The 12,146-nt window shown below is 42.7% G+C and overlaps 1 pseudogene; it reads left to right on the top strand.

Moving 5' to 3' along the window:
* The first annotated feature begins 4,049 nt into the window (after nt 1-4,049).
* On the top strand, nt 4,050-4,551 carry LOC147434243 (ribulose bisphosphate carboxylase small subunit, chloroplastic pseudogene; annotated as a pseudogene).
* The last annotated feature ends 7,595 nt before the right edge of the window (nt 4,552-12,146 follow it).

The following is a 12,146-nucleotide window of genomic DNA, read 5'->3' as shown; positions in this document are numbered from 1 at the left end:
CTATATTTTTTAGGGCTTCTGATCTAGAGAATGTCCACACCAATAGTGAGGTGGAGTATCTCACTCTACATTTGGGTTTGAAGCAGTGTATAGAGTTCGGCATTTCCAGGTTGGTGGTGAAGGGAGATGTGCTCGTTACTAGTCATCAAGAAGTTGTTAGGCCAGTGGAGGTAAAGCGGGATTCTTTGTTCTTTTCCATCAAGAAAATGCTAAAGTCTTTTGAAGAGATTCAATTCAAGCATGTAAGAAGAGAGCAGAACCAAGAGGAGGACCAGTTAGCGAGTAGCAAAGTATAGGTGCATGTTGTAGGTCTATATGTGGCCCCAACCACTTATGTAGGTAGGGAGACTTTGAAGGAGATTGAAGGTTTTTTGAGTGTAGGGCAGTGTCCCCAGAGGGTTTTTCCAAGTTGCATAGGAGGAGAGTGGTGCAGAAGGCCCGCAAATTCACACTGGTAGGTGAAGATCTAATGAACTATGGGCATGAGAGAGTGCTAAGGAGGGCGCTATACAAAGAAGAGATAGGTATGGTGCTGGAGCAATGCCACAAATAAAGCGGACATTAGGGCAAATACCAAGTTCTATTTTAAGTTTTGAGAGCAGGCTTTTGGTGGCCTTCCATAGTGAAGGACATGCATTACTGGTGCAAAACGTGCCACAATTGTCAGACTATAGGTGAAAGACAACTGGTAGTGGAGTCACAAGGTGCCATCATTGCACAAAGGGATTTTGAGAAGTGGGGTCTAGATGCCATAGGTCCACTCCCAAAGTCTACAAGTGGTAAGAGGTACGTGGTGGTAGCCATTGACTACCTTACAAGGTGGGTCGAGGCCAAGGCTGTGAAGGAAGTAAATGCTAATGTGATAGCTTAGTTTGTGTTAGACAACATTTGTTGTCGTTTTGGTGTTCCATGGGTGTTAGTTTCTGATAGGGGTCAGGGGTTTAGAAGCAAGCTAATGCACACATTAGTGGAGAAGTTAAAGATTCAGCATCGATTTTCGTCACCCTATATCCCCATTGCAATGGTCTAGTCAAGAGTGCTAATGGGAAAATTGTAAGAATGTTGACAAAGTATGTGTATAAGCAGGAGACTAAGTGGGAAACAAATCTAGAGAAGTGTCTGTGGGCGTATAGGACGTCTTATAAAGTAACTACAAATTTCACTCCATTCGAGCTAGTCTATTGTATTGCCAGTGCATGCACAATTAGGTGCTTTATAAGTTATGTGGCGTGTCAATGCCACTCAACAAGGATTTCTACAGGATCAGATAGCCAGTCTGGAGGCTTTGCAGATGGACAGAGAAGCAAAAATAGATTACTATGTAAACCAGAGGGAGAAGCGGGTTGCCAAGTTCAATCAAAACTTGCTAGACAAAAATATAAAAGAGGGAGACCTGGTCATGAAGTACGAGACTTATTTGGATTTCACATTCTAGAAAAAGTTGAAAAAGAAATGGACAGGTCCGTACAAAGTGAAGAAGGCTTTTTCGAATGGGACGTATCAGTTGGTAAGGGAAAATGGTAAGCTTCTTAGGAATATGGTGAATGGTGTGCGGCTCAAGTTGTATTTTGAAAGAAGTCTAGTGCATAAGGTGCATTAGATTGTAGCCAAGGGGGGTGGGCAACCCACCTAAAGCATGCGGTGTGCAAGAGAAGACGAAGTTTTTTGTACATAGCCTGTACATAGGGTTGTGGGTTTGCGAGTGCTTTCAGTTGCAGTTTGGTGTGCAAGCTTCTAAATTTCCGTAGGTATGCTTTTTGTCGAACATAAATGTTTGATGAGGGAGCTGGGCAATGATGGTGCAACCAAAGTTGGTCCAAGCTAGAAAATGGTATATGCTAGGCAAAGGCTGTAGGCAGGTGCAATGCAGAAGGCTAGAGCAGGTATGGAGTCCCTGGGCAGACTGATGGCAACGGAAAAGTATGTCTAAAGTGGTTTTTTAGGCCAAAAAAAAAATTCTCAAGGATGGTCTAGATGGGATAGCGGTAAAAGATGGCCAAAGTGCTGATTTAGTGCTCTGGAATGTAGTGTTTGAGGTGCTCTAGAAGCCGGTTTAGAGGGCTCGTCAAACGGGAGTGTTACCATGCACCGAGCGATTTTTTCCGAGCAAGGACAAACCCGAGAAAGTGTTTGTACAGGATATAGTTTTATCGTCAACAGAATATTTATCATTTGTTATATATTCATGCACCATTAGTTCATTTATACACCAATCGTCTTTTCCATGTCGTCTTGCCCTATCTATACTACAAGGCTGTGATCTTCATACAAAGGCACCCTTCTTACACGACACATCGCCGACAAACACCATTAATTATGAAAGACTTCTTTTGTTACAATAAAATCATATTTCTTCTCAATTGACCAATACATGATTTTTTTAATCAATTTACAAAAACAACAACCAAAATTTATAGAGTTCTATGCCTAATTTTTTATTATAAAGGCATCGTCATAACTGAAAAAAGTTAGTTGTAAATGTAAATTAAATAATTAGGATCTTTTTACCATACAATGTGACAACCTCAAAGCTTAGGGGCGTGAGTCTTCATATGAAGACCTTTTTTCCCAAAAGGTTGAAGATGCTACCCCTTTCTATTTTGAATCATGGTTTGAAAAAGTATGGCAGATGTCAGAAGGCCATATCATCCACCACTCAATGGACAAGCACATTATAATTGGAATATGCTTTACATCCTTGCTCATGTGGAATATTCATGTCACCACCAATTATAAGAGGCAAATTCTGCTGCAATCTATGAAGATTAAAGCCATGCCCTACTCTAAAAGGTAGTATTGGAGCCTTCTTCATAATGACAATGCATTGTTTTGCAATTGATCATGTCCGTCCACTAGAAAAAACGATGCTAAGTGAGAGAACCTTTCAAACCATTAATGATCACAACAACCATTAAAGAATGATTCATTGATGATCACACCAACCAGGAAACCTATATTAATTAGTGAATGAACCTAGGGCAATTTGCAATCAACGGAAAGGTATCTATTTTCTCGATGATAGAAGGAAATAAGACAGTCATATAAATATCTGATGCACAATGAAGAAAACATGCAAATGCTTGTTATTGTTAGCCAGCAGCTCAATAAGGTAATGATTGTCTAGCTTCTGTAACTAATTTTTGACATGGTAAACTAGCCAGACCTGATGCTAATCGGTAAACTGTGAATTCGACAAGGCGTTCTCAGCTTCCTACCGTACTGGCAAGCCTTCACTTCACCTCATCATGGCCCCCAGGCCTAGGTCACTCCCTCGAAGCTTTGTTGAAACTCCAATGTTCTCACGACAACACAATATTCTCTCTCTCTCTCTCTCTCTCTCTCTCTCTCTCTCTCTTTGAGAGAGAGAGGATTTATTTAATTGCAACATAGATAAAGAAATTCACAAAACAACCAAGATTTGCAGGCAATCGGCAAAATTCAAGCTTTCTGTCTACAGGTAGCTATTAGGAAGATGGAAGCTACTCATATTGTATTGTGACTTTTTGTAGCTGTATGAGCAACAACGAGGAGCTTCTCTTGCCCTTTCAGTGGTGTTCACCTCCGCCAGTGGCCTTATTGGCCATGTCCTTCACTGCATCCCCCGCCCCCTCTGGAAGGCAATGCTAGTGCCCTCCTTGGCTTGCTGCGCCTTCTGCTGTGTGGCGCGAGCCGCCTCTCCTGCCTTCTCCTTCGCAGAGCTACTATCATTCCCTATGCGTTGTGCTGAGCCTCGCCGGCCTTCTGCTGGCCGAAGCCCTTCGTCTCCTCGGCTTTGTGAGCTATGGTGTCCTTAGCATGCTGTGCGTGATCTGCCATCTCTTCAATTCTTCTTCTAAATCTTTGACGAGCCCAGCTGTAGAAATATCCGTGAAATTCTCACAGTTAAAAAAAAAAAATCTCAAAAAGAGCGCGCGCCGGCGCATGCTCTTTCTGAGAGATTTAAAAAAAAAAAAACTGTGTGTGTGTGAGAGAGAGAGAGAGAGAGAGAGAGAGAGAGAGAGAGAGGAGTTGCCTGCCTTGTGCACTCGCTGATAATGTCTAGACCAGCAATGGCGAGCTCTGTGGATTATTTGGCAGTTGTTGCTCCCTTGTGCGCCCAAGAAGAGAGCCTTTCCAAGAGCTTCTCCGGCCTCAGGCCCACTACCCTCAGTGCCCCCAAGAGCGCCAACCTGCTCGCCATCTCCAACGGCAGCCAAGTGAGCGCCATGCTTGTGTGGAAGCTGTATGACAATAAGAAGTATAAGACTCTGTCCTACTTGCCGCCTTTGACAAGCGAGTAGATTGCGAAACAGGTGGACTTTATGGTGCGGAATGGCTGGACCCCTGCATTGAGTTCGACAAAATCGCGTGTACCGAGAGCACTTCCATGGCATCGGCTACTACGATGGGTGATATTGAGTGATGTGGAAGCTGCCCATATTCGACTGCCAAGATGTCTCTGCGGTGCTGCGTGAAAGTGCGGAGTGCGCCAAGGAGTACCCCGAAGCCTTCATCCGCCTGTTGGGCTTTGACGCCAAGAGGAAGGTGCAGATCTCCGGCCTCCTTGTCTAGAATCCCTCTGTCTAGAAATCAATGATTTATCCTTGGAGACAATGACTGCGTTCGTAGCCCTTTTTTCTCTAAGGAGACCTTGTGAACATACACTTTTGTAATGATGAGGCACATCACCAAATTTTAATTCATCTCTTTTAAGAGCCTTGCTGTGTGGAGTGCTCTGCCCTGTTTTTGTATTCGTCACCATGCCGCCAATCATTCTAATCATGTAGACATTTCTAGAAGAGAGAGAGAGAGAGAGAGAGAGAGAGAGAGAGAGAGAGAGATCTAAGCCAATCCCTATCCTTTCCCTCTGCCAGTCCCCACTAGCAACTATGGACTCTCGACTCCTAGAAATGCCTGCTCTCCCTTCCCTACCTTGCTTGGTCCATCATGTTCTCGATTCTTCATGCTTGCTGGTAATGACGATGGCGATGTTGCTGATACTCCATTTGTCGCATGTTGTGATGCCTCCCAACGCTTTTCATTCAAGTACTACCCTCCCTTTGGCCCCACCTCCTCAACCTGCTGCTTTCTCATCGCAATGCTGTGCCGTGATCCATGCGAATAAGGGTCTTTTGTGCTATATCCTCATTTTTGTTAAGGTTTACTAGTGTATTCACATGTACTTCGAAGAGAGAGAGAGAGAGAGAGAGAGAGAGAGAGAGAGAGAGAGACCTATAGAACATGGAGGGATACTCTATCAAAACAACCCATGGATATGGTGTTGGCAACCCAATACATTCTAGTAGGTAAAAGTTGTCGACCTCCGGCACACCACCTTGGAGTAGCTCTCTTGCTTTTTCTTACCCGTGTTGATGTTGTTACCATTTGGCAATGCAAACTGTGCTCATGAGGTCATCAATATTGGTCCTGCACGTAATTAATAATCAAGACTAAGACTATAATCCCATGGGTGGTTAGCTTCAGCTTCTTCAAGATATCTTTTATGCCTTCAACCTGCAATATCAACATGCCATTGTAATGGTTCCAAGTGTTCTAGCCCATCATAGGAAACACTCTACCTAAACCTTGTTCAAAGGGTTTTGTCGGTCAAAAATTTGTGGTTGATTTACCATTAAAAATAGGTGCAATCTTGAATTAATTTTTTGTTGTTGTGCTTGAAGTCACCTAAGAAATCATGTTTGGTTTTTGTTTTGTATACGTGCCTTGCCCTATCTTGATTGTTTTAGGGATTGCTCGGAAAATCTTGCTCGAGCTTTGAGATTCCTCATCAAACGGAGCCCTGGTGTGCAAGATACTAAGTTCAAAGTTAGAAGGTGTGTAACATTTAATGGCCTAATAACTTATGTGTAGCGGAAATTAGCATGAACATAGTGGGCATTTCATTAGAATAGATTCCTAATGAGCATTACAAGAGTGCTTGGGTGGAGAGAGCAACAAAAAGCATAACACCTAGTTAGATAGCATCAACAATACTTTCAAAAGAGAGAGAAATTAAGCTATTGACAACAGTTGAGGACCGGATTTGCATGGAGCCGGTCCCCCCTCCAAAAGGCTTTGTATTATGGTTTCTCCCATCAAGAGAGACATTGTACAATACAATTCTTTGTGTTCCTTCAAGACTAGCTAGTGTAATGAAGATGGAAGCTTCATGCACCAAGCAAAACACTTAACCAAACACAACTTGAATTATCCCCGTTCTCAGACCCAAGACCTCACACACCTTCGAAGATGGTGAGAGCTAGCAGGGTATGAGAGTAGATTGAGAGGGAGAAGGAGTATCTTACGAGAAAGATGTACATCTCCTCACATAATCACTCATATTAGCACAGCTTAGCTTAGTAATTATCTTGGTAGAGGAAATGATCATGCATTGAAGCTTGGCTCTTGGTTGGATTTGCATCCACATGCCAAGAGAGTGTTGATGTAGGCTTCTATCTCACAAGCTTGGAGTAGGTGATGAGTTCTCCATTAAATCTTGGGAAGAGATCGTCTTCTCCTTCTTCACACATGAGCTTGTGTGAGTGTGTGTGTGATAATGCCTTGCAAAAACCAGCCCCTCTCTCTCTTGGGTGAGCCCTCTTGCTAATTGCTCTTGCTAAAGCCTCATTGGCCCTCCCCAAGTCAAGCCAATTACAATTAAGCAGCATAAGTGATACCCTTCTGACATGTGTCCCCCTTTCCCCTTTTGTGAGAGCTTTAGGTAATTAAATAATTAAACTAAACTCTCATTGGACCCCTTTGCCTCCTGGCCAATAGGAATCAGGCAAGCCATGGGGATCCTGAATGCTCATTGGACCCCTTGGGAGACTGCCCAATAGTCTTCTAGGAGACTTAATTCTCATTGGTTTCTTTTATTAAATGTTTTTAAATTAATTAAACTAGATTTACTCTAGCTTAATTCTCATTGGTCCACTTCAAGGGTCATCCAATAGAAATTGGGCACACCTTGTGGGAATCTGGCCTAGGGAGCTGACATGTGTCCCTCATTCCCTTTGTGTAAAGGGAGCCTATGTGTGTGTGTGTGGCTTTCTCTCTCATCCCCTACCTTTAGGGCTCGCCCGCTCCCATGTAGGAATGTGCAAAGACTTTTAGGGCACACACAAAGCATCCAATTTTTCCTAGGGTTGACCTTTGGACACAACCTTTGAATTTTGGAACCTTAGCATTTTGGAAGTTTTAATGGGCTGAACCTTAGGGTCTTTTTAGCGCATTGTTGCACATGGCTCTTTCCCTCCTTTGGATCCCTAATGTGGCCGGTCTGCTAGCTTAACCAATATTCTAGCTTTTTCTCCCCTGGCCTTCCCCACATTAAATGATCAGTTTAATATGAGAAAATAATTTAGGAGAATTAGATATTGATTATTATGACATTACCTCTCTCTTGAAATCATAGTCGTCCTCGACTATGGTGTAGAGAAGATAAAGCATATTCATGAGTCCTTTTCTTAGCGGGTAGAGGATCCCTATGTTACCCTACGACATCATTCCACAATGGATGACTAATCCATTTGGCGCTTGAGAGCCTGAGGCTGCCGCAATCATATCTGCACATTAGTCCTATCAGTCTTCCATAGTAGAGTGACAAGCTCTACTTGGTGTTTGGGAGACGTCGTCTCCGTAAACTTGATCTACGCATGCATACTACTTCATTTTTGTGCACAAATAAAGAAAAAGAGAGTCTTATAAGAAAAAAACTTTGTTCATTTTTAACATTTTGTACATTTGCCTACTCTTGGGAAGCATTGTAAGCATTGACAAGGTTTAGGTTATCCTTTAATTGTATGCCTTGCATCCATCTAGCATCTTCAAAAGGATAATTCTTAAATTTAATAAGATATCGTCGGATAGTCTTACCGCCTCTTAACACCTTGTCTTCATGTCGGAGAATGGACTCGGGCTGCAGCACCTCCTCTTGGTCCTCGATCTCTGGTGGGTCTTCAATAGTTGGTTCTTGAGGTGGCTCTCCTTGGTAAGGCTTTAATAGGCTCACATGGAAAGCATTTTGTATGAGCCAATGATTGGGTAACTTGAGTTGATAGTCCATCTCGTTGATTGGCCTAAGAATATGGAAGGGACCATAGTACCTTTTTGTTAGTTTAGCATAGTACTTTTGGTGGCCCGTAGGATTCTTGCCCGTCGTGTGCCTTAATCGAGCCTTGGGAAACTTTAACAAGAACCAATCGTTTTCTTTAAAGGCTTGGGCTCTTCTGTGCTTGTCAGCAGCAGCCTTTTGCCTTTGCTGTGAGATAGAGATAGCATCCTTAATCTTTTGAAAAGATTCTTGTAGGTCTCGGCTATACTGATCTGCAACGAAGATCTTCCCATGTACCTTAAGTAGCAAGGGACTTTTTGATCTTCCCTCAATTACCTCAAAAGGTGCTTTTCCTGTGGAAGTATGTACAGTGTTATTGTAAGCATACTCCACTAAGGGTAAGTACTTCTCCCATTGGGATCTTTGATCTACTTCCGTTACTTTGGCTTTTAGTAGATCGAGAATGGTTAGGTTAGCTATTTCACTTTGGCCATCAGTTTGTGGATGATAGGCCGAAGAGAAATTTAGCCTTGTCCCTAAATTCTCAAAGAGACCCTTCCAGAAATTACTGGTCATTCTAGGATCTCTATCCGACACTATGGACATTGGCAAGCCATGGTATTTGAAAATTTGTGAAATGAAGAGGGTTGCCATTTGATGGGCTTTGATAGTCTTTTTGACAGGTATAAAATGAGCTTGTTTACTGAACCTGTCTACTATCGTCCATTTTCCCGTATTCCCATGGATAGACTTAGGCGATCCAAAGATAAAATCCATGGATATGCTCTGCCATGGTGAATTAGGGATTGGCAAGGGTTGAAGCAATCCAGGTTGCTTCCCTCTATCAAATTTTGTCTTTTTACATACCACACATTTGGAAACATACTCTTGTATGTTCACTTTCATGGTAGGCCAATAGAAATATGTTTCAATTCCCTTTAAGGTAGACTGAATCCCTCTATGCCCCGCATACGGGGGAGCATGAGATTCATACATTACTTTCTCACGCAGGGAGTTAGTAACGCATAGTCTATTGCCATAGAGAAGATAACCATCTTGTAAAGTAAATGGTTCTTCTTTCTTCCCTAATGTAAGGGCTGAAATCACATCTCTAAAATCGGGATCAATAGCATACTCATCTATCATTGAAGATAGATCATTGTGAGTTGCTATGGAAACCGCATTCACTCTCGGCCGTCTTGAGAGTGCATCAGCTACTTGATTATGCTTGCCAGCAATGTGAGCAATATGAAAATGAAATTGCGAAAGGAAATTTGCCCACCTCATTTGTTTGTCGGAGATCTTGGTCTGCGTCATGAAGTACTTAAGACTTTGGTGATCCGTTCGCAGAATGAAAGGAGTCCCCAATAAATAGTGCTTCCATGAGTCTAAGGCATGTAGAACTGCAAGGACTTCCTTTTCGTATATGCCTAGAGCTTGCTCAATAGGGTCGAGCCTTCGACTCTCATAGCCTATGGCGTGCCCTTCTTGGAGCAAAACAGCTCCAAGGCAATCACCACAAGCATCACATTGGACCTCAAATGGTTTTGAGAGATCCGGTAGTGTAAGCACAGGTTGAGAGATAAGCTTTTATTTAAGATTTTTGAAAGAATTGTTCTCCTTAGCAGACCATGTATACCTAACGCTTTTCTTTGTTAGGTCATGTAATGGTCCCGCAATTTGTGAGAACTTTTCTATGAAGCGTCTATAGTATGCACACATACCTATGAAGCTTCTTAGTTCATGAAGATTCCTTGGTTTAGGCCATCCTTTTATTACCTCTAACTTGGATGGATCCATTTGGATGCCATCTTGAGAGATAATGTGACCTAAATACTGAATCTCTTGCAAGAAAAATTCACTTTTCTTTCGATTAACATAAAGTTTAGTCTCTCTTAAAACTTGAAATATTACCTAGAGGTGTTGCTTGTGTTCCTCCAATGAATTAGAGTAGATGATAATATCATCAAAGAACACTCCAGCGAAGGTTCGATGATGCCTGAACAGCTTCTCCATCAAGCGGTTGAATGTGGCTGGTGCATTGGTCAAGCCAAAAGGCATGACAATGAATTCGTAAAGACCAAATGTAGTACTAAATGCGGTCTTTACAATGTCTTGATCAACTATCCTTATTTGATGATAGCCACTTTTTAGGTCAATCCTACTGAAGTAGGTCGATCCTTGTAGCTTATCAAATAGGTCTTCTACCCGTGGAACGGGAAACCTATTCTTGATAGTGATCCTATTTAGTGCTCTATAGTCGACACACATACGATATGTGCCGTCTTTCTTTTGCACTAATAGCACAGGTGAGCAAAATGGAGATGAGCTTGGCCTAACCATACCCTTCTCAACTAACTCATGCACTTGCCGCATAATCTCCTCTTGTTGAGCTTGAGAAACTCTATAAGGAGGTTTATTAGGCGGTGAACTTCTTGGAAGAAGTTCAATTGCATGGTCATCATTACCTCGTTTAGGAGGTAGCTCACAAGGGATGTCGTCAATAAAAACATCTTGAAACCCCTTGAGAAAATTGGATAACTCTAATTCCTTTTGGTTGCTTTTATTTTCTTTTGCTAAATCATTAGGTTCATTTTGAGAGTCTTTAACAAAAATCATGTACACGGAAATAGAGCTCTTTATTGACTTGTTGAAAGCTGGTGTATGTACAATGGGGATGGTGTTACCCATTTACTTAGCATCTATATACATGTCTTTTTCCCTGAACTTAAAGGAGATTCTCCTTTCAGGAAATTTAACATCGGCAGCCAGGAGGTCAAACCATGGTGCCCCTAGGATTACATCCTCATGCTTGAGAGGAGAGATAAAGAAGTCCTCTTTGTCCACATAGCCTTGGACATGAAGCCTCAATTTCCCGATTAAGGGAGTGACTGAAGCTTCTTGCCCCTTGAAGGCACTGTCTGCGGGTAGGACATCTCCCATCTCGTAGGATTGTATTCCTAGCTTGGTGGCCAACTCTATAGATATAAAATTGTGAGTAGAACCAGGGTCAAAGAGAATAAAAGCATCATGTTCTCTTACCTTTCCCCAAGCATGGCATAGAGGAGATCCTTTGTGGTGAGTTTGGTGAGTCTCCTCCTCTTGGATTTCAACCAAGGAAGCTCTAGGAGGATCTTGGCGGTTGTTCTTTTGGGGACAAGCGCGGTACGCATGCCCTTGTTCGCCGCACTTGAAACACCGGTTATCCTTACGATAACGCTCAAGCTCTTCAGGAGAGAGTTTATTCTTACCTTTGTAAACTCCCTTCTCTTTAGCTTTGTTGGAGTTGCCCTTAGGAGACTTTTGGACATTGTCCTTCCCCTTAGGCTCATTGGAACCCTTGTTTTCCGGGGGCTTATTATTTCTTTTTGCCCCCGTTTGGAAATTGATTCGAGAGGCGACCATAGTGTGGTGTATTACCGCCGATATGGTACGTGGTCTTTGGGAGTTGACATACTCCGCCATTTCTTCGGTTAAGCCCGCACAAAATTGTTGCTTTTGCTCTCCAAAATCCAACTTTTTGAAGACAGTGGCTTTGAGTTGTAGGTCCCAAAACTTGTCTACATATTTGTGGATGGATTCATTGGGAGAGAGCTTTAAGCTTCGCCATTCGGTGAGTACTTTGTCTTTGGCATCGGTGGCCAAAAACTGCTTCATAATGGAAGCTCTTAAAGCTTTCCATGTTCGTGGAGCTTCACCGTTGGCTCGTAGGCTAGACCACCATTGTCTGGCGGACTTTTGAAAGTGCATAGCTACATGGCGTAGCTTAGAGGACTCCGTGAAGCCCTCATCTCCAAACGCCGCATCGAATTGTTGGATAAAGGCCAAGACTTTGTCCGTGGCACCAAAGGTACCATCATAGGTAAGGAAAGAGATGCTCTTCCCTCCCTCTTTGAATTTCTTCAACTTGGACGACCTCTTCCATGCGGCATAGGATTTCCTATGGCCTCTTCTTTTTGATGGTTCAAAGGTTGCACCATCACTTTCTTCAGAAGGTGAAGAATTTGAAGAAGGTGGAGAAGAGGGTGACCTCTTTCTCGCCTTTTTCTTGTCTTGATCTTTGTCGTCTTCACCATAGCTTTCATAAGAGGAAGAGGATGAAGAAGATGGAGAA

This window comes from Adiantum capillus-veneris, chromosome 19 (assembly GCF_014529385.1).
Source record: "Adiantum capillus-veneris isolate H3 chromosome 19, ASM1452938v2, whole genome shotgun sequence".
Taxonomy (NCBI): Eukaryota; Viridiplantae; Streptophyta; class Polypodiopsida; order Polypodiales; family Pteridaceae; genus Adiantum; species Adiantum capillus-veneris.
This window is presented reverse-complemented; position numbering and strand designations above follow the sequence as displayed.